Here is a 23,367-nt window from a genome sequence, read left to right as displayed (position 1 = left end):
CTTTTCCATATAGCCAGTGCTAGAGCTATGCCAAATCACAGTTCATTGCTCAAAGACACCATGCTGCCTCATACCTCCGTTCTTTGTGAAAGTTATTCTCTCCTTCAGGAACAGTGGGACCTGACCCACCATAGCTCCTATTCTACCTAGTAAAGGTGGCTTCTCTTAACGCCCATCTCAAACACCACCTCCTCTTTAATACCTTCCCAGAGCCACTCAAGCCAATTCAAGCCCCGCTTCCTTTTGCATTCCCACAGAATCTTGTACACCCCTCTATCTCAGCAGTCATCATTCTCAGTGGCATCTTCATTTTACCTGCCTGCTTCTCCCACACCTCTGAGGGCTGAGACTGAGTTATACTCATCTCCATCCCCCAGAAGGCCAAAAACAATGCCTGGTTCTTCTAGAAATGACTTGTCCAAGGTCACACAACTAAAAGAGGTCAAGCACGAACTAGCTCCTGATAAACTCACTTTTTCGCTTGCTTTCTCTCAACAGTTTTTGTCTTCCCTCATTTTCCTTCATACTCTTTTGTGGACACAAATCTGACCTGAACAACCCTAATTTTCACTTTAGGTTTTACTGATAGGCTTTTCCAAGTGCTGCTCTCTCTGTGTCTCCACCTACCTCAATCGTTCCTGAACACTGCTCAGAGCATCATTTATCAGGTGGGCATACGACACCAGCCCCAGTAAAAAGTTCTGGAAAACACCTCAGTCTTTGCCACTTGCACATATTTGATCTGGGTACAATCCACCAGTCTAACCACCTGGCAATGTCTTTGGAATCCACCCTGGTGCACAGCTGGTCCACTATGGTCCCAGAACAAGCCTATCTGGATATTTTCCCATACAGAGACTTCAAAGAAAGAAAAATGATGAAAGCACAATATTTTTCCCAAAATACTTTATATCCATTACTGAGTTCAATCTTCTTCACATCCACTCATCTCACCCACTTCATTTTACAGACCAACCAGCAATCCAAAGAGGGTAGGGTGCTTGCCCAAGGTTGCACAGTTGGTTATAAGTAAGACTACAGATATCTTCAGGGTCTTCCAGCACCAGTCCTTAAGGTTCTTTCCCCTTCTCTAAGAACAGTGGCTTCATTCTTTCTTTCTTTGTTTTTCTTTCTTTCCTTCTTTTTCTTTCTTTCTTTCTTTCTTTCTTTCTTTGTTTTTCTTTTTCTTTATTTCTTTCTTTTCCTTCTTTCCTTCTTTCTTTCTTTCTGCTCCTACTGTGCACAGGGCACTATTTTAGGTACTGGGGACACAGTGACAGCAAAACAAAGTCCATGCCCTCTTAAAGCTTACATTCTAGTCCTTGTCTGATTTTTTTATGGACCCATCTGAATCACAGGAAACATTTGTTTGTCAAAGAGGCTGCAAACAAAAGGAAACACAATGAGTTTAGAATGAGAAAACCAAAAGAGATTTGACTCCATTGTTTTGGGGCTGCACAATGTACCTTGATGCTCTGTAAGGCAAGACTCTGGTTGCCAAGGAGAATGCCTCCAAGGAAGACATAACTAGCTGGTTTAAAACAAGTTTTTGGGGGAAAAAGGTAGAATCGGGTTGTAGAACTCCACGTATTAAAAGTCAAGGCACACAATGTAAGAATAACCAAGACTCTTTTTCTTCCCAAATCACACAGCTTGACTTAGGAATGCACTGGGTCTCAGCCCCAAAGAACCCAAACACGAATGGATTACTACACAGGTGCTTATTTTGCTTGAATGTTTTAGTCCCTTTCATCCTCTGGTTGGCTCAGCTCCTGCCAATCACAGGCTGGATTAAGTTCTGACTGGCCACGCCAAGTCAGTGTTTGTCAACCAAGAGCTATGGTTGTACCAGGTTATAGATAATCTTACATATCAGGTAATCTAAAACACCTGCTGCTGAGTCCCGTGTGAAACTGGGCAGTCTTTCCCCTTTCCTGAGCCTCAGTTTCTCTTTCCAAGACTAGATGGGCATTGATCTATGTGAGCTCCATGGACTCTGATTAGTTAAATGTTCCTGTACCCCATATTCATTTATCCAGTAGACATTTGTTGAACCCTGGCTATCACCTGTCACTGTGCCAAGAGATGGGGACACAGCTGTGCCTGAGACAGACCTGACCCCAACCTTCACAAGCTGATTCTTGTGTATTTCTCTTTGGAACACAACAGAGGCCTCTGTCTCCCATAGGTTGCTCATTCTGCTTCTCAGTGCAACAGCTATTAGTAGTCACCTTTGTACAAGGCATGGCCCTGGTGTACCAGGAATTCACAGTTGAGTCTGTTATGAGGCCTTTCTTCAAGGAGCTCAGAGGAGTAGAACATATGTGCATACCCAGTTCATCACATAAAGTGTCAAGTGGCTGGAAGAGATACAGTGAAAATGCCATGGGAGATCAGATCAGAGAAAAGCAACTTATGGTTCCACTATGATGTAGCAAGCACCTGCTTCGATTGAACACAGCAGTGCTAAGTGCTTTTATAGATATGGCCTCCTTGGATCTTCACAGCAACCACATTGCTGTCCCCAGTTTACCCATAAGGAAACTGAGGCCCAGAGAGGTTCAGTAAAACTTGCCCAAGACCAGAGAGCAATAAGTGCTAGGATTCACACCCAGCTCTGTCTGCCTCCATAGCCCCTACTTTATGCCATATGAAGTTTCCTGTTTCACCAGGCATTTATTAGGGTCCACAGTTTTTGGCTCCATGTTGAGCTCTTACAGATAAAGAATGAAGAAAAAACTGACTTCCAGTCTCATCACTTGGGTCTGAAAAAATGTGACTGACCCCACCCAACTTTTTCACACTTGCAGGCATGGCAGTGTAGAGAAGAAATTTGAATCAGGTGAAGACAGGCATGTGCCGAGTAGAGGAAGAGGGATGTGATGGGGGCAGGGGGAGCAGGAAGCTGTGATGCACAGAAGTGTTACTGAAAGTTCCGTCTCTGATCCTGATGCGAATCAAAATAACAAGAACAGAGTCTTGGGTGAAAAAGGAAAGGCTTTACTTTGCCAGGCAGAGAGAGCAAAGCAAGGGTCAGTGCCCCAAAATTTGTTTGCTCCCCGTTAATAAACAGGTAGGGGCTTTTATTTGGGCTTTTAGGTAGGGGAGGGGGTGCCATGGCTTTCTTGGTCAGCATTTTCCCATGGGCTTGTGTCTGCGGCTGCTTCCAGTGGAGGAGACAAAGGATTTCTCAGAGGAGTGTCCTTGGTTCTTTATCTCCATGGTGGAAGGTAGACTCTGACGACAGGAAGCCGAGGAGCTAGGTTAGGGAAGCTTCAGTTCCTTGCTATTCTCTGGACATTAGTTTCTCTGTGAAAGGACTTCAAGATCCTGTGACTAGCCACAACTTTAGTGGGAGCCCAGCGTGACGTCCTCTGGACTTGAACAATTTGTAACTTCTATTTAGCTCTATAGCTCAGGGACTCAGAGGTTAAAGAAACAAACATTTACATATAAGTGTAACCAAAAGACCCAGGGACCTGGGAATGTGTGCATTTAGTTTGAACCCATATGTGCTGGGTTCACTGTAGGGGAACCAATATCAGGGCTGATATTAACCAAGGGCCGGTAACAGAAGAGGGGCTCCAGGGGGAAAGAGTGTATGGTGAAATGAGGCTGGCTGGGTGCTTTGGGTGCCCCATGAACAACTTTAATTAGATCTCACTGCAATTTGGCTAAAGATTAGTCTGAAGTCCCCGAGGCCATACTGGGCAGGATGGAAGAGTGATGGATATGAGTCTGAATCAGAAGTTCACCCAGGATAAGCAGGAATTGACTCCAGCACGCTCAAGTCTTAATAGAATTTAAATGATCCTCAAGACATCAACTGCCTGAACAGGAAGAGATCTACTTACTAAGATGAAAATTCATTTTATTTTAGTCACAAAAGGTGAAAACCCTGCCAAGAGGATGACTTGGGGCATCTGAGATTTTCTGAAGCGACTTGTGGCTTTAGGTAGTTAGAGGGGGAGAATGGTCGAGGGGGCAAGAGCCGTGCTTTGGAGTCAGCCAAGCATGAATGGAATGAAATCCATTGACTCTGCCATGTCCTCACTGTTGCAACTCCGCAGTTTCCTTCATCTCTCTGTGCCTCAATTTCTTCAGTGGGAATAGGGAGGAAAGACTACTGACCTTTCTCACATCATTTCGGAAAAATTAAGCGAAATTACCTATGTAAACTCACTTAGCAGTTTGCTCACACCAAGTTAGCACTTAATAAAAACATATTGGCCAATGGTTTCTGCCAAATTTGATCAAAAATAGCAACCCATATATCCAGGGAATTCAGTGAACCCCAAGTAATATAATTACTAAGAAAATTACTGGGCACATCATATATAAATTGCCAAAAACAAAAGATTTTAAAAAGAGTCTTGCAAGCACCTGGAGGGGAAAAAAGACACATTACATGCAAAGATAGAGATTGTCAATGATAAGACAGCAAGAGCAGCATTTCTGGGTCCTTTGGCACTCCCAGTGTGGCAATGCAGGACGCAGGGGCCCCCAGAGCTCACAGACACCAGTGGGCAAAATCTAGGCTTCCTTATAGAAGACATGGACTGGGCACTGCAGGCCTCATGGCTCTGTAGGGTCCTTCCTCAGCCCCAGGACAATGCTGTCCAAGACACAGAGCCCACACCCCACACTTCTTTCCTGGAGGAAAATAGGAGGAGGTCCTCCATACCCAAGTTCAGACACCAAGGTAGAGATCTTCTCCCTTTTGGGAATTACCAATATGGGAGCTCTTTCGAGAATTAACACCAAGACCCAGTTCCTATTTCTTAGACCCTGCCTAGCAGCTCCAAAGACTACGCGTGGTTGTATGTGAACTTAAGAAGTGTTCTTTACCTTGCTGAGCCTCGGTTGTACCCATGAGCTACCTGGGGATATTAATCCCTGCCTGAATAACCTCATTTGAGTGTTGGGCAAAATATACCCCAAAGCATTGCAAAAGGAAATATCTTCAAATGGAAGGGAGAGAGTATTTCAAATAAGTAGAGTGTGAAAGAAAAGCATCAACCAATAGAGTACAAAACTCTAAGAGTGAGTAAGAAGAGAAAGTCAGGGAAGGAAGCATGTCTAATTCATTTTGGTATCTTCAATGTCCAGAACCAGGGAAGGCTTCATACATGACAGTCAAGTGAAAGACTACAAGAGTACAAGAGTAGGTGACCTACAGAATGGGCTAGTCTCATATCAGAGGGAAAGAAGATTCAAAAAGCAATTCAATCCAAACATTTTTAAATACTTACTTGTATGCAAGGCACTGTGTTAACTACTGGGAAGTCGCAAAGATAATAGACAAAATAACCAGTCGAGAAGCAAAAATTCTCATAGGTTATTGGGAGTATATACTGATTTTATTTAAAACCCTTTTGGAGGACTCTTTGGCTGTAATTATCAAAATTTTAGATTTGCACATCCTTTAGCCCAGCAATTCCACTCTGGAAATCTATCCTAGTGAATAAAGACTGAAACAAACAAACAAAAAGTTAACACAATAAATTGTAACTGATGTTAAACTAACATGAGTAACTTGTGATAAAGAGAAAACTAACCATCTATTAGACACTTTGTGGGTGCTAGGTGCTATACAGGCATTATTTTATTTAATCCTCACAGAAATTCTTCTAAGGAAGTACTATCATCCCAATTTAGCATACAAAGAAACTGAAGCTCAGGGAAATTATATTATGCCTAAAGCTTTTTTTTCAATCTCAGTTTGGTCATTTATAATCAGGAGCCCGATTTCCTTGGGTCCCCGGCTCCACCACTTCTAACTTTGTTACTTAATGTAAATTTGTGTCTTAAACTCTCTGAGGCCCAGTCTTCTCATCCATAAACTGCAAACCTTCTTCCCATAGTTGCTGTAGGAACTAAGAAGATAATAGTTGTTCTAGGACCAGCCCTAGTGACCATCCAAAAACAGTGTCATCCTTGTGATAAATTCACACAGCTATGAAGAGATGGAGCTGGAATTTGAACCTATGTCCAAAGCCCAGGTTCTTTCCTCTAAATCACGTGATGGGAAACAACCCCAGTGTGCAACTCGATACACAACGGCAGACTTCACGACCTCCAAGGATGGGGAATTTCCCAAAAGGATCTAGCTGCTCCAAAAATCTTTCTAAACCTAGCTCAGTGCCTCAAACTTCTACTATTAGTTTCATTTCATTGGGTTCAAGCTCAGTTGAAAGCCAAATGTTTGTCTTGGGAGCTAAAGTAAACACATTGTTTCTTGCTAAAATGTTATGGTCCTAGTTTTACATTAGATGGTTCTTACCAGGCAGAAATCAGGATACAGGAAGTGTCAAATGAAAGACATGTAAGTTTCAATGAAATAAAAAAGAAATGTCAGGAAAAGTCTATAGGAAAGACTTCCACCAAGGGTTGGACAGACATGGGGCTAGGCTCCCAGAGTTAGGCAGCACAGAGTGAGAGAAAGAATACCAGACTCTGAATCAAGAAACTTGGGTCATAACTGAAACCAATAAGTAAGTTGTAGATCTCTACTATATAGCATAATGCCTATAGCTAACAGTGCTGTATTCTATACTTAAAATTCGCTAAGAGAATAGAGCTTGTGTTGTGTTGTTACCACAAAAAGTTAATAATAATTATAATCATAATAATAAGTGAGGTGAGAAGAAAATTTGGGAGGTGATGTGTATGATTATGGCCTTGATGGTGGTGATGGTTCGTGGGTATATACTTGATCCCCAAGTCCTTTGTGTTGTATACATCAAATATGTACAGCTTTTTACATGTCAATCATACCTCAATAAAGTGGTTTAAAAAAAAAAACAAAAAGAAACTTGGGTCAATAAGGGGTCTTACTCACTCACTCATTGTGTGACCTCAGCTAAGACTCTTTCCTCTTCTGAGCCTCAGTCTGCCCCTCTGTAACAAAGGGCTCAGACCAGCATTTCTAAGCACTTTCTAGCTCTGACAGTCTAGGCTGCCAGGAAAGGAGAACAGCCAAGAAGTGACTGAATGAGACAGTCCTCCCTGGGGCATGTTGAGAAGCTCTAGGGAGCAACCCTAGTTGGCCTGTGGAGACAGGCCATCCTGGGCAAGCAGAAGCCTGAATCTCATCACCTCACTGTAGCTGCCAGGCCACAGATCCCCAGCCTGAGGTCTGAGCTCACTCCATCTCCCTGATCATTCCTGAGACCACAACTGAGCTTGGAAGGATCCAAAACATTCTGGACTTGCATTATTCAGTGACTTTGGATGAGAAGGCTGTAATCCAGGGAGGTCAAGATGATTCCCCAAAGTCAAGCATCCTGACCTTGAATTCACATAGAACTTACAAAAAACATCTTCAGTAAATGGCAGAGCTGGCAATGAACTTCAAATCCAACTGTCATCCAGTGCCCTCTTGGCTCCATCAGAAGGACTCCAATTCTAATTCCTCTGGGGCAGTGGTTCTCAATCAGGGCTGATTTTGTCCCTACAGGGGACATCTGGCAGTGTCTGACAACATTTTTGGTTGTCACAATTAAGATAGAGGGTGTACTACTGTTATCCAGTGAGTAGAGTCCAGGGATGTCACAAAACATCCTACAATGCACAGGACAGCCCCCTCACAACAAAGAATTATCAACCCCAAATGCCAGTAATGCCAAGGTTGAGAAATCCTGCTCTAAAGCATACCAAAAGCTCAGCCGGTTTTTCAGGTTACATCATCAGAGAGACTCATGAATAAATTCCCCAACAGCTCAGCCAAAAGTGAATTACCGGTCATATAGCTCCCAGCTCATTGACCCTCGCCGTCTGACATTTATACTACAAAAAGGAACGTAGGCTCCTTGTCAGGTACTAAGATGGCTTCTTATCTATCTTAATGTCAAAGATAAGGTTACCTTGAGTCATATTTCCACCGAATAGGATAGTCTTCCTGTTGAATTCCTGGAGATTTCAAGATGGGAAGGGGGCCTCCTAGAGAGTTTCAGGACTGGACATAGATTATTCATTTGTTCAGTTTCTATAACTCACTGTGTTGGTTTCTTTCCGTTCTCACACCTGTTTAACTTATGCAACACCACGTATCATTCATTTATGCTACAGAAAACATCCTATACTTGCTGCCCAGAAAAATTGTAGTCTGGTGGAGGAGACACACTTGTCCACAGATGGTTACAGTGCAGCATATTATTGCCTTGGTGGGGAAGCCCTGAGGAGGTCTTTGACCAGGTCTAGAGATCAGAGAAGGTTTCCAAGGGGAAGTGAACTCTAAGCTGAGGCTTGACAAGAGTTATCTAGGCCAAAGAAAATGTGGCAGGAAAGTGTTCTAGACTAGGCAAAAACATATTCAGATGACTAAAGAGAAGGGAGAGCATGGTGCCTTCAAGAAATTGTGAGTAGTTCAGTATGGCTGAAACTAAGAAAAAGGAGAGAGACCAAAGGTAAGGAGTACAAGAAGACAGAGCCAGAATGAGAAGAGCACCAGTACCAGTTAGGGAACCGGACATTTTATCGTGTGAATAAGGAGGTAGAGACCTGGTCAGATGCACAGCTGAGAAGCATCCTTCTGGCTGCACTGTCAGGACAGATGGGAGGACAAGAGTAGAGGCAGCAAGACTTGTCTGAGAGCACCTTCAGCATCCAAGGGAGAGGTACGGTGGCCTGGCCCAGGGAAAGGCAGAGAGGATGAGGGATGCAGACAGATGCCAGGGGATCTTAGCAAGTACAATGGACAGCGCCTGGTCACTGCTCCGCCATGGGAAGTGAGGAGTTGGGAGAAGTCAAGAACGATGCCCAGAGTCCTGGCTTGAGTGACTGGGGTCACTGAGAAAGGGGATGCAATGAAGGAGCAGATTAGGGGCAACATGACTATTTCAGTTCTGGTTGCATCAAGTATGGATTTTCCAGCAGCCTGCTCTCTATGCTGCTCTGGAGCTCAGAAGAAAGGTACAGACACTCAAGAGAGGGTAGGACCAGGAATGAGGTGATACACTATGGCACAAGGTTTTCATCCACCCCAGGAACGCTGACACCACACCCAGGGCTGCAGGGAAAGAATGAAAGAAATGTCAACAGTGTTCTCCATTGTTGTTGACAATATAAATTAGTTGGAGAAGGACCTGGCACGTCAGGTGTGTCTCTGCCTCATTTCATCCTCCAACAACCTACAAGGCTGGTATTACCCTCAGTTGACCAAGGGAAGAAATGGAGCTCAGTGAAGAAATGATGGTCAGCTCATTGGCGTGGATATTCCAAATCAGGTCTGCCTGGTTCCAAATTCTGTGTTCTCACTAAATAAACCATAGTGCCTTTCTCTTCAAAAGATCACCCCTGTATTTCTAAACTTTTAAAGGGGTAAAGCATCATAGGCTCTGATGTTGGGAAAACGTGGGTTCAAATCCAAGCTTCTTTACTTATGAGCAGGTCAATACCTTTGTTTGCAAAGCAGAGGATATTCATTCCCACTTCACAAGGAGGTTATGAGGAGTAAATAAGATTCCAGCATAGACATCTCTTAGCTCTGTGGCTGGCATAAAGAAGTACTTGACAAAGGTGATCAGTATTATTATGTTTAAGTACTCTTAAGTCAAGGGTTCTCAACCAAGGTGATTTTGCTTCCCCGCACCCCCCACCCCAGGACATTTGACAATGTCTGGAGGCATTTTTAGTTATCACAACTGAGGGGAGCGGTACTACAGGCATCTAGTGGGTGGAGGCCAGGGTGGCTGCTAAACATCCTACAATGCCCAGACTAACAAAGAATTATCTGTCTTATAGTGTTAATAATGCCCAGGTTGAGAAATCCTGCTTTAATTTAATACAAAATACCTAAACTGGGAGGAGATGAAATCCATTAGATTAGAGATGGTCTAATCCAATTTATCCATTTCACAGAAGAGAAAATGGAAACCAGAAGGGAAAGGGACTCGTCTCCCAAGGAAGGATTGGATGGAGGGGAAGAGGCCACTGCTGATTAAGAGCTGGCTTTCTCGAAGCTTCGCTGTGAGGATGTTTCTGTACCCTCCTGCCATCCATTTCTGGAGAATGGCTGGGGCAATTCTTTTCTGTCCTCTTCGAAAGGGAGAAAAGATGGTCCAGTGGGGTCCTGGGCGAGGGCATCCTGGGTCAGTCCCCCTGGTGGCCACACCCCAATCCAGCAGTGTCTGGCCCTATTAAGCATAGCGATCAGGAATACGTGTTGCATAACGTGCCCAGCACTTTACGAGCATTACGTCATTTTCTCTTCATGACACGTGGTTCTATTGTTGTCATCCTATCGTGGCTGATGAGGACACTGAGGCCTAAGGAGGCAACGTGGTTTGCCCAAGGTTACGCAACTGAGGGATGAGCAGGGACTGGAACCAGGTGGTGGGGCTCCAGAGTTCACACGGATCCATCACTTAAGGCTGTCACCAGCGAGACTCCAGCCTGGGCCTGCAAACCCATCGTTCCCTCCAAGTTTATGGAAAGCAGAGCCTGCTTCCCCTGAATGCAGGGTTTGGGTGTCACCAAAATCCTACCAAGCCAAATCACCAGAAGTCACAGTTCACGGGATTAGCCCATTCTTTTGGTACCCAGACGAGAACCACAGATCTGGGTGGTTTCTCAGCCGACTAATTTTTCTGGAGACAAGAGAGGGGGTACCAAAGACCTGAGGTCACGCAGCTAGTTTGCAACTGGTTTTCCTGACTTGTCTGTTTCACATTTGGAAACAGACAAGAAAAAGTAAAAACACCAACTCTGAACGTTGCCTTCTCAGGAGTGAGCAGAGGCTTGACCTCGGGCCAGTTTCCTTCTGAGACAAACACATTTTCATGAAGTGATTCCCCAAAAGATCTTGGAGAAAAGTTTTCTTGTCTCCTTCCTCTGCCAGCCAAAGCAAATGAGACTCTGGCTTGTTAAAACAGCAACTGAAAAGGGGTGAGTAGAACTACAGAATGGAAAAGAAAAGCTATTTACAGATCTCAAGCCCAAACAACAGTTTCAATTCTGTAAATTTTCAAGCCGGAACCCAAAGCTCCACTTTCCTTTTTAAAGAAAGAAAGGGATACTTACTTGTTCCCCAATTTCCCTTCAATAGCAGCCATCTTCCAGCAAGACTGCTTTTGAGTCATTCATTTACTCTACAGCTCATCTCATCCCCAAAGGGATTTTGAGGCAACAAACAAAAGTATCACAATATTGGGGGCGGGGGTGGTAGGGAGGAAGAAATCCAAGTTATGAGCAAATCAAAGTCAAATAGGAAGATGAGCCAGGGAATATCAGTAAACATAATGAACAGTTGCTAAAAAGAGCTTCCTAGTAGCTAAGTCAATGAGGAAAATCAATCCATTATCAGGTTTGTAACGTCCATAAGAGAAAAAAAATATTAGTTGCTCAGGAGAAAAAGCAGATTTTTCCCTGACATGATGTGAAAAACAAACTTTCACTATTTAAGACACTAAGATTTGGGGAGATTATCTGTTACGACAATTAGTATTAATTGTCTGACAAATATCTGCCCCTCCACCACCCCCACCCACCCCTTCCCTTTTGCAGGCACTCAGTTAAGTGTTAAATGAAGGAATGAGCATCAACTCCAAGTCAGGCTTTCTGATTTCCAGGTGATAGCCAGAATCTTGCTGTTAGGTCGGGAGGTTACACCTTTTCTTCCCTACACCAGAGTTTCTCAATCTTGGTAACACTAACACTTTAAACTGAACAATTCTTTATTGTAGGGGTCTGTCCTGTGCACCATAGAATGTTTAGCAGCATCCCTGGCCTCTACCCGCTACATGCCGGTAGCACCCTCCCCAGTTGTAACAACCCCAAATGCCTCCACGTATTGCCAGATGTCCCCCAGTTGAGAGTCACTACCTAGACCTATGACCTAAAAGAACAAATTCTATATTCCTCTCTCCCAGCAATGCCTAGCACCCAGGACACACAGCACACATCCAAGATACAATGGAGGAACAGAGACAGGATAACCACAATCAACGCTCCTACTTGGAAAGAATGGGAAACAAACAGGAGTCGCTGATGTGGGACAGTTCTGAAATTCTGCTGGGCAGACTTCAAGAACATTCCTTCTCTGGATGAGAGAGAGGCTTTGAATCTTCCCTCAGGGCAGCTCATGCTTGTTCATTGTTCCCACCACCCCTCGGTCCACCCTTTGGGAGCCAAGATCTTCCTTGAACACCTATGAAGTAAGTACCAGGGATTACGGCCTCCTTGGATGTTTCATGGTTTTCTTAGTCTACTTTCTGTTCATGAAAGATTGACATCCCAAGAGTTGTGTTAAGCCTCAAAGATTTTCTAGACCAGGCTTGTGGTTTCTTTGGCATTGCATTTCACTCAATGACATAATAGGTTTCTGATCTATTTCCAGGGACCACAGCCAAAGTTCTTTTTAAGATATAGTTCTCAAATCTGTCCTTTTCCTTGCTTTTTTTACTTTCTTGCTTCTCTCTCTCTCTTAAGCTAATGGCAGCTACCTTGAGACTATATGGAAAAATCAATGAGAAGTCTGCTCTTTTCATTTGATCTATGCCCTGAGTCATTTTTCCAACTGAGAGGTTTTTTACTAGGCCTTTGCCACTTAAATTCTTATTGAATTCCGTCTCGCATTGTGTGGTATCTAAAGTAGTATGCTATTCCAACTTCAAGGTTTCACATTTCCGGACTCTCTCTATTCTTCGTAATTTCTGCTTGTAATCCACCCCCTGATTTCCTGAGCTTATCTCATGCTTGTAATACCTTACCAAATACAGCCACGTCACCATCATTCTATTTTCGTATCTCTTCCCCTGGAATGACGAGTCCAGTAAACACAAGGTCTGCTTTTTCAAGCCATCACAGGGGACCACTTTACAAATACCTTCTCAGTGAATACTCTGAGCCCCATCTTCCCAGTTCATCTTCTCCAGCTCAGTTTCCTATTTCCTGTCTGGGATCACTAAGCTAACATCTTATATTTTATGTTTTTGTTACAGAGCACTCCACTTCTGATACCAATTTCTGCATTAAAATAATGAACAGTATCTGTCAGAACAGGCAAATCCTAAAATTTCAGTGGATTAATACAATAAGGGTTTATTTCTCACTCATTCAAAGTCCAATGAAGATAGGCTGCCCTTTTCCATCTTGGAGCTACAGAAGAGCCAGCTGCTTCTGGACCCCAAGCAATAACAGATGAGATTTTTTAAAGGCATTGAAATGATAAAGATCCAGTAAGACCTGGATAGAAAGATTAAATTAAAGGTGTGACACACTGTGTTATTGCTCCCAAATTTTCTCTGCCCCTTTCTGAGGGCAGAGTTCCCTTCCCCACCTCACTGGCATAAGGCTCTGGCCAATGTAACGTGATTGAAGGTGATGTGTGTCGCTTCCGGTAGCAGTTTTCAGGACCATGGTATGGAGACTTGGGTTCTCTTCAACCACCATGATCGGTAGTGTTTTAGATAGAGGCTGCTTGATCAGCCTGGGTCTTGGAGTGCATATGAACTGGAACAGTTGTTCTGGCCAGCGATGAATGGACAGTGTGAGCAAGTGATAGAGTCTCTCCAGAATCTTCTCAGGTACCTATGAACGCTCCTCTCAACCAGGCTCTGACTTTTGAGCTTTGATGTCCATCTCTGCATTATTCAGTTTTAGCAAGAATCCTGCCAAGTCCGTTTAGCCAGAATCCTCCACCCTCCATGTCTGATCACTCCCAATATCTAATCGGGTTCTTTAGCCTCCATCATCCCCCAGGTGATGTCTGACCACCCTGGCCTGCCTTCCGGTTAGGTCAGTTTACCCAGAATCCCCCTTACCCCTGATGTTTCATCTTAGTAATTTTCCATCGAGTGATCCCCACTCCAATCCTTGGCTATAAATTTCCACTCGCCCATGCTGTATTTGGCGTTAAGTCCAATCTCTGCTAGTCCCCACTGAAGCGGTCCCTACACCCATTGCAATAGGCTCCCCTTGAATAAAATCTGCCTTACCACTCTTTAACAAGTGTCATGAATAATTTTTTCTTTAGCAGTTACAGTATTATCTTTCTCTAACGCAAGAAATAAACCCTTGTTCCCAAAAGCCCCTGAGATGCTGGGATTCTTTGTTACTACAGCATCACTTAGCCTGTCCTGACAGAAAACACCAGTGAAGGAACTGCCGAAGAACATGGTGGGGACACGGTCATCATCATCAACAACCTGAAGAGCCAAGTGGAAAAGCAGGACTAGATTTGCTCCTGGTTGATCCCAAACTGGAAGTCACAGGGAGGCAGCTCAGCCTAAGGAAGAATGTTCTGAGAGTCAGTACTGGGCAATCAGTCATCACAGGTAACTGCAGACTGCAGACGTGCAAGCAGAGGGCTGGGATGGGAGGATGGGAGATGACACTAAGGCGTCTTCCAGGGCTGAGATGCTGTGATTAGAGGGAAGGTCTGTATTGTCGGTACCCTCGTTCCTCAGGACTTCTACCTGTCAGTGAGGAGAGCACAGAGACTCTGAACCATCCAGCACCTCAGCTAAGTCAAAGAACCCGTGCGCCCAGGGAGCCCCAAAGGGCCAGGGTGCAGCCTTTCTCAGGAAGTTCATCTGCATTTTCTCCATTAAACACAGCTATTCACTGGGTGTTCGTGTCATTGTCCCCTTTCCTCTCTTTGTCTTTGTCCCCATCTCTCTGCCCCTCTGATTGTCTTTCACCATCCTGGTTTCCATGTGCCCCTGGACTTCCCTGTGTCTTTGTATTTTTCTTTTATCTTTGGATATTTCTGCCTCCATCTCAGTCTGTCTCTCTGTTTCTGTACGTCATTTCTCCCTGTTTCTAATCTCCCCTCTCTCTCCCACATACATTGCCTCTGTCAACACACCACTCAGAAGTTTTTCGATGAAAAACAGCCCCTAAGAAACCAGTCTTTGGCCTTCTCTTGCGCCATAACTGGTACGAAAACCATTTGCTTCTTCAGTCACATCTTCGGTCTCTTTTTTTGTCACTTCCTTTTCAGGAAGTGGAACTACTCCCCTAACCAGACATTACTCATCTCCAGCCCCAACGGCTGAATCCTTGTGCCCTTCTCAATTCCAAAATCATCGTCTCTGGCCCTGGTTCCAAGGCAGCGCCTTGCCTTTCTTCCCTGCCCGAGCTCTCTGTGCAGTTCCAGAAACATTCCCCAGAAAGGCCGTGACAAGGGTGTGGCCGCTGTGAACTTTCTTGGTGTGTGAAGGGTGGAGGTTTACAAAGTCCAAATAGAATGTCCCTGACCACAAGGAGCTGCCCAGCCCGCTGCTGCAGCCTCATTCCTGTCCTCTCCCACACTGTCCTCTGGATGTGTCTAATGGCTCCCGCCTCCCACCTTGGCTCTCAGCCTAACCTCTACTGGCCGCGCCCTCTACACGTGGCAGAGTGACAGGGTGGCAGAGGGAACAGAGCACAGCCCCAGGAACTTGGTCTGCCTTCAACTTCAGCTTCAGCTCTACTGCTCACTTTTGGGGTAATTCTGAGCATGTTGCATCACCCTCTGTTGCCTATTTCCTACTCTGAAAAGTTCAAGTCATAGTGACTATCTGCTGTGGTTGTGTGAGAACCAGGTAAGATTGCATCCAGAAAGCTCCCACTGCAGAGCTGGAGTAAAGATGGTGATGGCAAAACATTCATTCCCATGCTACCTCTTTACCACCCAAACTCCATGCCCATCCTCAGCTTCAGGGCTGAGCTGCAGCTAGTACGCACAGGGTCAGCAATACTATTTCCTGCCAGAGTCTACTCTGATGGATCAGCAGACGTGAAGTTCCAATTGTTGTTTACTTTGAATATCTCTACCCTCTGCCCCCGCCATTGCTCCCCACTGTCTGTCTTCCATCAATATCCGTGAAATCCACTTCAAAGTCCAAACCAAACCACCCCTCCTCTCTGACCCTTGACCTCTCTTAACAGTAATAACCTGTGCTCACTGAGAAGTCCCACTCACTGGGCACTGACAAGATGTAACGCATGGTGTTCCCCCAAACATTTATTTGGCATCTACACTATGCCCTGAACTTGGGAGATCTAATAATGAAAAAGGCATAGTCTCTACCCTTGAGATGTTCACAGGCTAGTGGGCAGGAGAGCGATGTAAATAAATCATGACAATGCAATGTGAACTGAGGTGTGGTCTGGACATGCTGCGGGGAGGGCGCTCCGACTTTGCCTGGGGCTGCCACCAGAAATGCAAATCCATATCTTAGCCCTCTGCTCTCTTATTGCAAGATCCACTCAACCCAATTCAGGACTAAGGGCCAATACTGTCCGTGTTGGGAGGTAGGGCTACAATCACAGACTAAATAACGGCGATCTTCAGCCTCAGCTCTGGGCCGTCACATCTCCAGCTCCAGTTTCTGGTTGAGTCTGAGCCACCAAGTAGATACCTAAGGAATGAGGAAATGCCCACACCCACAGCCAGGCTCCACAATTTAGTGGCATTCTTGGTCGAAACCGAGTAATAACGTAAAGGCCAGAGAAGGGAGAAAAAGTCCAAGGAAACAGTCGGGCTGTTTGGTCAAGACTTCAGGGGCTCCATCTTGCTCCAAGCTTGCAGACACTGTCACCACATGGTTCACCCCTCTCCCTCTGCACTCCCTTCCTTCACTCCTGGGCCTCTGCCAACCCTCATTCCACCTGAGCACTCTTCTCCCAACCAGAGCATGTCATCTCTCTGGAGACAGGCCTCCTAAATTCTTACTGTAACCAAATGGTCAACAAATACACAGTCATAACTCCAGGCCCTTTTAAGGGGATGCTTCTCAGGTTTAACAATGAGAGCGGGTTCGTCAAGACCTCAGCTCCCTGGCAACATCAGCTGCCTGGACCAGAATCAAGAACTAAGAAGAAAATAAAAACATTTCCCTGTGGAGACAAAGCAGTCACCCTGAAATCTCTGTCCTAATGCTTATCCACATGAGTCACTGGAAAGTCTATCAGGATCACATGCAGCATCCACTGACTCTCCTTTCTTGTCTATTTTTGGATCTCAGAAAGACAGAACGGGGATTGTCATAATCCCCGGATCATGGCACACCGTCTTCGCAGTCCATGCTTAGACTGCTTTTTATTTAGTCGGTTAATTAATGAGTTAGGACGTTATAAGTACCTATTAACCCATGATGTAAAAGGAAAGCCAGGAGCTTGGGGGTTTCATAGGATGCCATATGAAACCCTTCACAACCACCCACCTCAGGGTACCCATCATCCTGAGTCCTGTGTTCATCATTGCTTTACTCTCTTTTTAATTACTTATATCTATATGCATTTGAGTGTGTGTGCGTGCATGTGCTTGCATTGTTTTTAACTTTATGTAACCTTTGCTGCATATAATCTATGGGAATTACTTTTTCACTTTATATCATCTTGCTAAGATTCATCCATACGGAGGCGTATTGCCATTGTTCCTTCATTTGGCTGACGGTACAACACCCCATTGTGTGGCCCTGCGACCCTTTAGTCATTGCCTTTCCTGGTGACAAGCATCTGATGTGCATCCAGGTTTTTGCTACCATGACAACTGCTACAACAAAGGGCCTTATATGTACCTCCCGTTGAACACGTGCAAGAGCCTCTCTTGGGCCTGTGCCTAGGAGGGGACCAGTTGGCTCCAACCTGCTTGAGAATTTTGATAAACCGAAAGGGAGCTAGATCTAAGCAAAGCAGAGAGAAAGGGAGTATTGAGGAAGAAAAGAAGAGAGAATCCTAAAAGCCTAATTTGGAGGCACACTCAGCAGATGGGCAACATTGCTCTGTGTGATTCCATGGCTGCAGGGGACCCGGGCACAGACTCGGTGACATTCACCATGGAAACTGGAATGACCCAAGCACAGCTGCATCTGCTTTGGGATCCCACCAAGTAATGTAAATGAGGCTGTTGTTCTAGGAAATATCCAATCCTGGCAAAAATGGGTGATGTATGGGACCACCTCTACATAGAAAGAGCATCAAATAGGTTCATAACCTTCGCCCTGGAGATGTCCCTGCTGAGACTCCAGGCAAGACCCAAAATACAAAAAAACAACTGATGCTTTATTAATAAACTAATAAGAAATGATCCAAATGCATTTTAAGTAGATGTTGCTTAAGTGGACGCCAGCACTTCACCTGAGAGAAGTTTTACGCCGTCCTTCACAACTTGATTCATGACACGTTGCCATTCAGTGAGATGAGCAGGAATCAAAATGAGATATACAAGGTGATCCCAAGGATGGTTTAAAAGAGAAGCATAGAAAATTAAATTGGAAAGAAATACTTTTAAGTGTGAATACCGCTTTCTAGAGGGTTTGGAGCAGAGATCAGAAAACACCACCCATTGGCAAAATCGAGTCTGCCTACCCCTGGTTGTGTATGGCCTGCAGACTAAGAATACTTTTACATTTGTAAATGGTTATATAAACACCTACATGGAATCTTCAATGTTGCCTCTTGGCTCACAAATTCTAAAATACTTCCCATTGACCCTTTACAGAAAAATTTTGCCAACTCTCAGTTTAGAGAGTGTGAATAATTATTCCCCACCCTATTTTTTTTTCAGTTCCCCAAATTCAAAATATGTTATTTTATCCTCAGAAAAATTAAACTACTTTAAAGTGTAAACTATATTTTAGAAAGGTTTCCATTCAAAATGGTTGCAATTTTTTATGTTGGTCCTTAGAGGGCTGTGTGTCAGTCATTGAACAAGTCTTTCATCAGATAGCTCCTTTCCCAAGAGAACCAAAAAGGGGAGGCCCTGCAACCATCAACAGCTTCCCAGGAAGGTGCAGCTGTGCCCCAGATTCACACTCTTGCAGGAAGCCCATGGATGTTGCACAAGCCAAAACACACTTAGATGTCAAGAAGTAATTACTCAAAAATAACCATTTTTCCCAATTTGGGAAGCAACGGGGAAAACGTCGGCTTCCCCATCCCAGCCAGCCATGTGACTCCTTCCTTGTGCATCATGGGGAAATGGCCATGGTACAGTCTGGAAAAAGGGTTTCTCAGCAGACAAGCGTGTAGAGATGGGTTGGGGGGCACACCCAGTGGGCAAAGAGAAGACACAGAGAAGCAGAGAGATCCTGAAAACATGAATGCCAGAAGCATCTTCAGCAGCCACAAAGTTCAAATCCATGGCCCCACTTTGCAGATGGAGAGAATGAGGCCTGAAGAGCAGAAATGATTTAGAGTTATCTTTCCTCAGTGAGACCAGGTGCTCTAAAAGACATCAACTCCAATCATCTCTCCAATAATTAAATTTCCTCTAAAATATCCCCAGGAGGTGGTTATTCGGGTCCTGTATTTACTCTTGGGATCGAGAGCTCCCAGCCTTGGAAGCAGCCTTATGGACAAGTGAATAGCATTGACGGTCTCAAAATTGAACTGAAATATGCCTGGCAGTGCCTCCTGCTCACTGGCCTATTTCAACTCACTGGAGGCCACACAGAATTGTAAAATAATAATAACAACAACAATGATAATAATGCAAGATCACGTCCAAAATCCAAAAAGCTCTAACAATCTGAAAGCTGTTATGATGCATTTGGCAGCAAAAGCTGAGCTGAGGTCATGTGTGTGGCATGTCCTTCGTATCTATCCCACTCAGTATGTGTATGTTGGGCTGCAGAAACATTTCTGGGTTTGATTATAGGGTGCTGCTCCAGACCCCATCGAGAGTGTTACGTAATAGAAGATATATAGAGTGTATTATTAGGGTAAACCGTATGAAATTACTACTACTGTAGGTCAAAAATGGTCAATATTGGTGATTTCACATCATTCAGCTTAAAGCTTTTCTGAAACCCGGCCCTAAGGACTCTGGAACAAGGACTCGAGGACCTGTACTCAAAAGATTAGCCTCCACTTTGGAGCACTAACTATGCGATAGGTGCTACACCAAGAGTGACTCTCAAATTAATATCACCACTCAGGCCTCTCCCTAGGGCCCCAGATCATCATTCAACGGCCTCCTCATCTTGTCATCGCCACTTGGTTGTCTAAAAGCCACCTTAAATGTTGCAAGTCTTGATCCGAGCTCTCAAGCTCCCTCCCACAGTCTTCCCAGTGTCTTCTGAAGGCATTTCCATCCTTCTGAGGATCCAGCTAAGAACCTTGGACGCAGACTTTTGTCTTCTCTTTCTCTCTCCCCCCACATGCATTCAAAATATTTCCGGAATCATCCTTTCTAGTGACCCTCTGCCTGCACTCCCTTCAACCCACCGTCATGTCTAGCCTGATTATCGCAGTGGTTTCCGGACTGGTCTCCCTCATTCCATCCTTCTCCCTTCAGGCTCCTCTCAACACAGCAGCCAGGATGATGCTTTTGAAGTGAAATCAGAAACTGCCACCCTTCTGCCCTACACCTCCCAAAGACTCCCCACCTCAGTGAAGAAGCTAAGTCCTACCCACGCCTGGAGGCCCTGCACGGTCAGCCCCCTCCGATACCACTCTGACCTCATCACCCCTACCTCCTCCTCACTCACTGCTCCAGCCTTCCTGGCCACCTTGATGTGGCCCCCACTCTCTTCTTTACTCATTGCTCCAACCATCCTGGCCACCTTGAAGCTCCTTGACCATACCTCCTTCAAGGCCACAAGCATCCTTCTACCAGACACCCACAGGGCCTCCCCTCACTTCTTCAGGTCTTCACTCAAATGTCTCCTCTCACTGAGGCCTTTTCTGACCACCCCGTTTTAAATTACAACTAAAGTAACTCCTTATCTTCCATCTCTGTTTTTTCCTAAAGCTCTAAGACCATCTAATATACTATAAATTTAACTTACGTCCTGTGTTGACTGGCCATCTCCCTCCCCACTGGAATATAAACTTCATGAAAGCCGGGATTTTCGTCTGCTCTCCTCACCGCTGAATCCCCAATACCTAGAACACTATCTAGTCAGCACTCAAGTGCAATAACTCATCGTTTACCTTGGAAGCGATTCACCGTCTACCTGGGAATCCGCTGAGAATCCAGAAGGAAGCAAGAAGTACCTTGTAGCAGCCAAAATGCCTATATCACCAAAGAGATTATACAGATGGCAGATAAGTGCGTGAAAAGATGTTCAACATTGTTAGCCGTTAAGGAAATGCAAATGAAAACCATAGATATCACGGTACACCTACCAGAACGGCTAAAATGAAAAAACAGTGTTAACATCAAATGCTGGAGAGAGGGCACAGAGAAGGCATTAGATCTTTCGCACATCGCTGGTGGGAAGTAAAATGATACAACCACTCTGGAAAAGAGTGTGGTAGTTCCCTACAAAACCAAACAGGTGCTTATGGTACGACTCAGCAATTCCCCTCCTGGGTATTTACACCGGAGAAATGAAAACATGTTCTCACAAAAACCTGCACACTGATATTCATAGCAGCTTTACTCATTTTAACTCAAAATTGGATATAACCCAAACGTCCTTCAGTGGGCAACTGGTTAAACAAACAATGTTATACCCATACCATGGATTACCATTGAGCAATCGAAGGAAATGAACTCCTAATCATGCAATAATTTGGATGAACCTCAAGGAAATTAGACTGAGTGAAAAGAAGCCAACTTCACAAGGATGCAGACTGCATGATTCCGTTTACATAACATTTGTGAAATAACATAATTATCGAGTCAGAGAGCAGATTAGTGGTTGCCAGGGGTTAAGGGATGAGGAAAGAGAGGGTGGCAGCTGCGACCATAAAATGGAGCATAGGGGATCCTTGTGATGGAGCTTTTCTGTATCTTGACCGTGGTGACGGTCACACGAATCTACGCATGTGATAAATTGCACAGAACTGAATACATGTACACGAATGAGTACATATAAAGCTGGCGGAATCTGACTGTCAATGTCAATGTCAATTTCCTGGCGGTGATGTTACACTATGGTTATGCAAAGTGTTGCCTTTGGGGAAGGAGCACCGAGTAAAGGGTCACAGGGTCTCTGTATTATTTCCTACTGCTGCATGAAAATCTACATCTAGGGCCGGCCCAGTGGCGCAGCGATTAAGTTCGAGCATTCCGGCGGCCTGGGGTTCGCTGGTTCCGATTCCGCGTGTGGACATGACATCGCTTGGCATGCCATGCTGTGGTAGGCGTCCCACGTATAAAGTAGCGGAAGATGGGCATAGATGTTAGCTCAGGGCCAGGCTTCCTCAGCAAAAAGAGGAGGATTGGCAGTAGTTAGCTCAGGGCTAATCTTCCTCAAAAAATAAATAAATAAATAAATAAAATAAAATATTAAAAAAAAACAAAGAAGAAAATCTACATCTACAGTTATCTCAAACAGACGTCTATGGGTCCATGCCCCAAAACTCTTATTCTCTTCCCATAGGACCTTCCCCAGGCACAAACTCAGAATCCGTTGACCTTGCTTTAAATAAAATTGTAACAATTAGTTATCACGTTTTGCAAATAACCAGATACCTTAGAACAGGGAGAGTCGGCTCGAGTTCTCAAGGTCACACAGCAGAGGAACTAAAAGCCAGGTGTCCAGATTCCCACTCCGGTGTTTTTAGTATTCACCATCTTTTGAGGGCTTCTCATATTGTGGATGATAATATGGATCTCTTCATTTGAACCCAAACATTTACCACTTTTAAGACCCTGGTTTGATCAAGCACACCAACTTTCTGTAAAAGAAATAAAAGAATAAGAACATATTCATAAACCCCTTCAAGACGATCCAATATTAAATGTAATTACGTGTTTAAAAGTTACAACAGCAAATATTTTTTCTGAAGGGAAAGTTTCTCACTAGGTTTGTTAAACCAAGAACGTGTAACCAGGCAACATAAAAATCATCCTGTGCTGGGACTCTCTGGAAATATATCAGATGCTTATTTCAATAGATGTTGCTTAAGAGTCTATTACGTGACAGTCGCTATGTTAGGAGCTACAGCCACAGGGAAGGGATGTGACCTAGTACCTGCCCTTTTAGATCTGATGATTTAATTGGGGAAATGGAAAAATAGTCAATCACAGTCTAGTATGAAATAGTCAATGATAGAGGACAAATGAGAAGCTACAAGAACACAGATGCGTATCTCATCCAATCTTGGAGGCAGGGAGATGCCAGAAAGCTTTCTGTATGAAGTTTTGAAAATAGGAGAGCGTGATGATATGAAGGGAAGAGACTAGAAGCTTTCACAGTGGAAGCAACAGCATATGCAACAGTGGAGCTGGACCATAACGCTTTTGGGAGAATTGAAGCTTGGCAAAGTAGCAAGAGATGAGGCTGGACATTGGGGAGGGATGGTGGTGGGCACAGACCAGGTGGTGAAAGGCCTTTCTGAGTAGCCTGAAGGGCTTAGGCTGTGATGGATGCAGGCACAGCAAGGGAATGGAGCCATCAGTCAGACTGGTTGCCACCACATGCCACAGCACATCCTGAAGATTTCCCCTCTCTGTAACCCATCTTTTGGCAGGGTCCTCTACTC

The 23,367-nt window shown here is 44.6% G+C and overlaps 1 long non-coding RNA gene across 1 annotated transcript in view; it reads right to left on the bottom strand.

Annotated features, from left to right (window-relative positions):
* Positions 1–891: 891 nt before the first annotated feature.
* LOC102149355 (uncharacterized) overlaps positions 892–23,367 on the bottom strand; it is a 32,617-nt gene continuing 10,141 nt past the window's right edge. Inside the window, exons 2-3 of the long non-coding RNA XR_289512.4 lie at positions 22,355–22,560; positions 892–1,381 (exon numbers count right to left, since the gene is read on the bottom strand). This is a non-coding gene — a long non-coding RNA (uncharacterized lncRNA). The remainder of the gene's footprint in view (positions 1,382–22,354; positions 22,561–23,367) is intronic.

This window comes from Equus caballus, chromosome 25 (genome assembly GCF_041296265.1).
Source record: "Equus caballus isolate H_3958 breed thoroughbred chromosome 25, TB-T2T, whole genome shotgun sequence".
Classification (NCBI taxonomy): domain Eukaryota; kingdom Metazoa; phylum Chordata; class Mammalia; order Perissodactyla; family Equidae; genus Equus; species Equus caballus.
The sequence above is the reverse complement of the archived record's forward strand: the minus strand, read 5'-3'. Positions and strand labels throughout refer to the sequence as shown.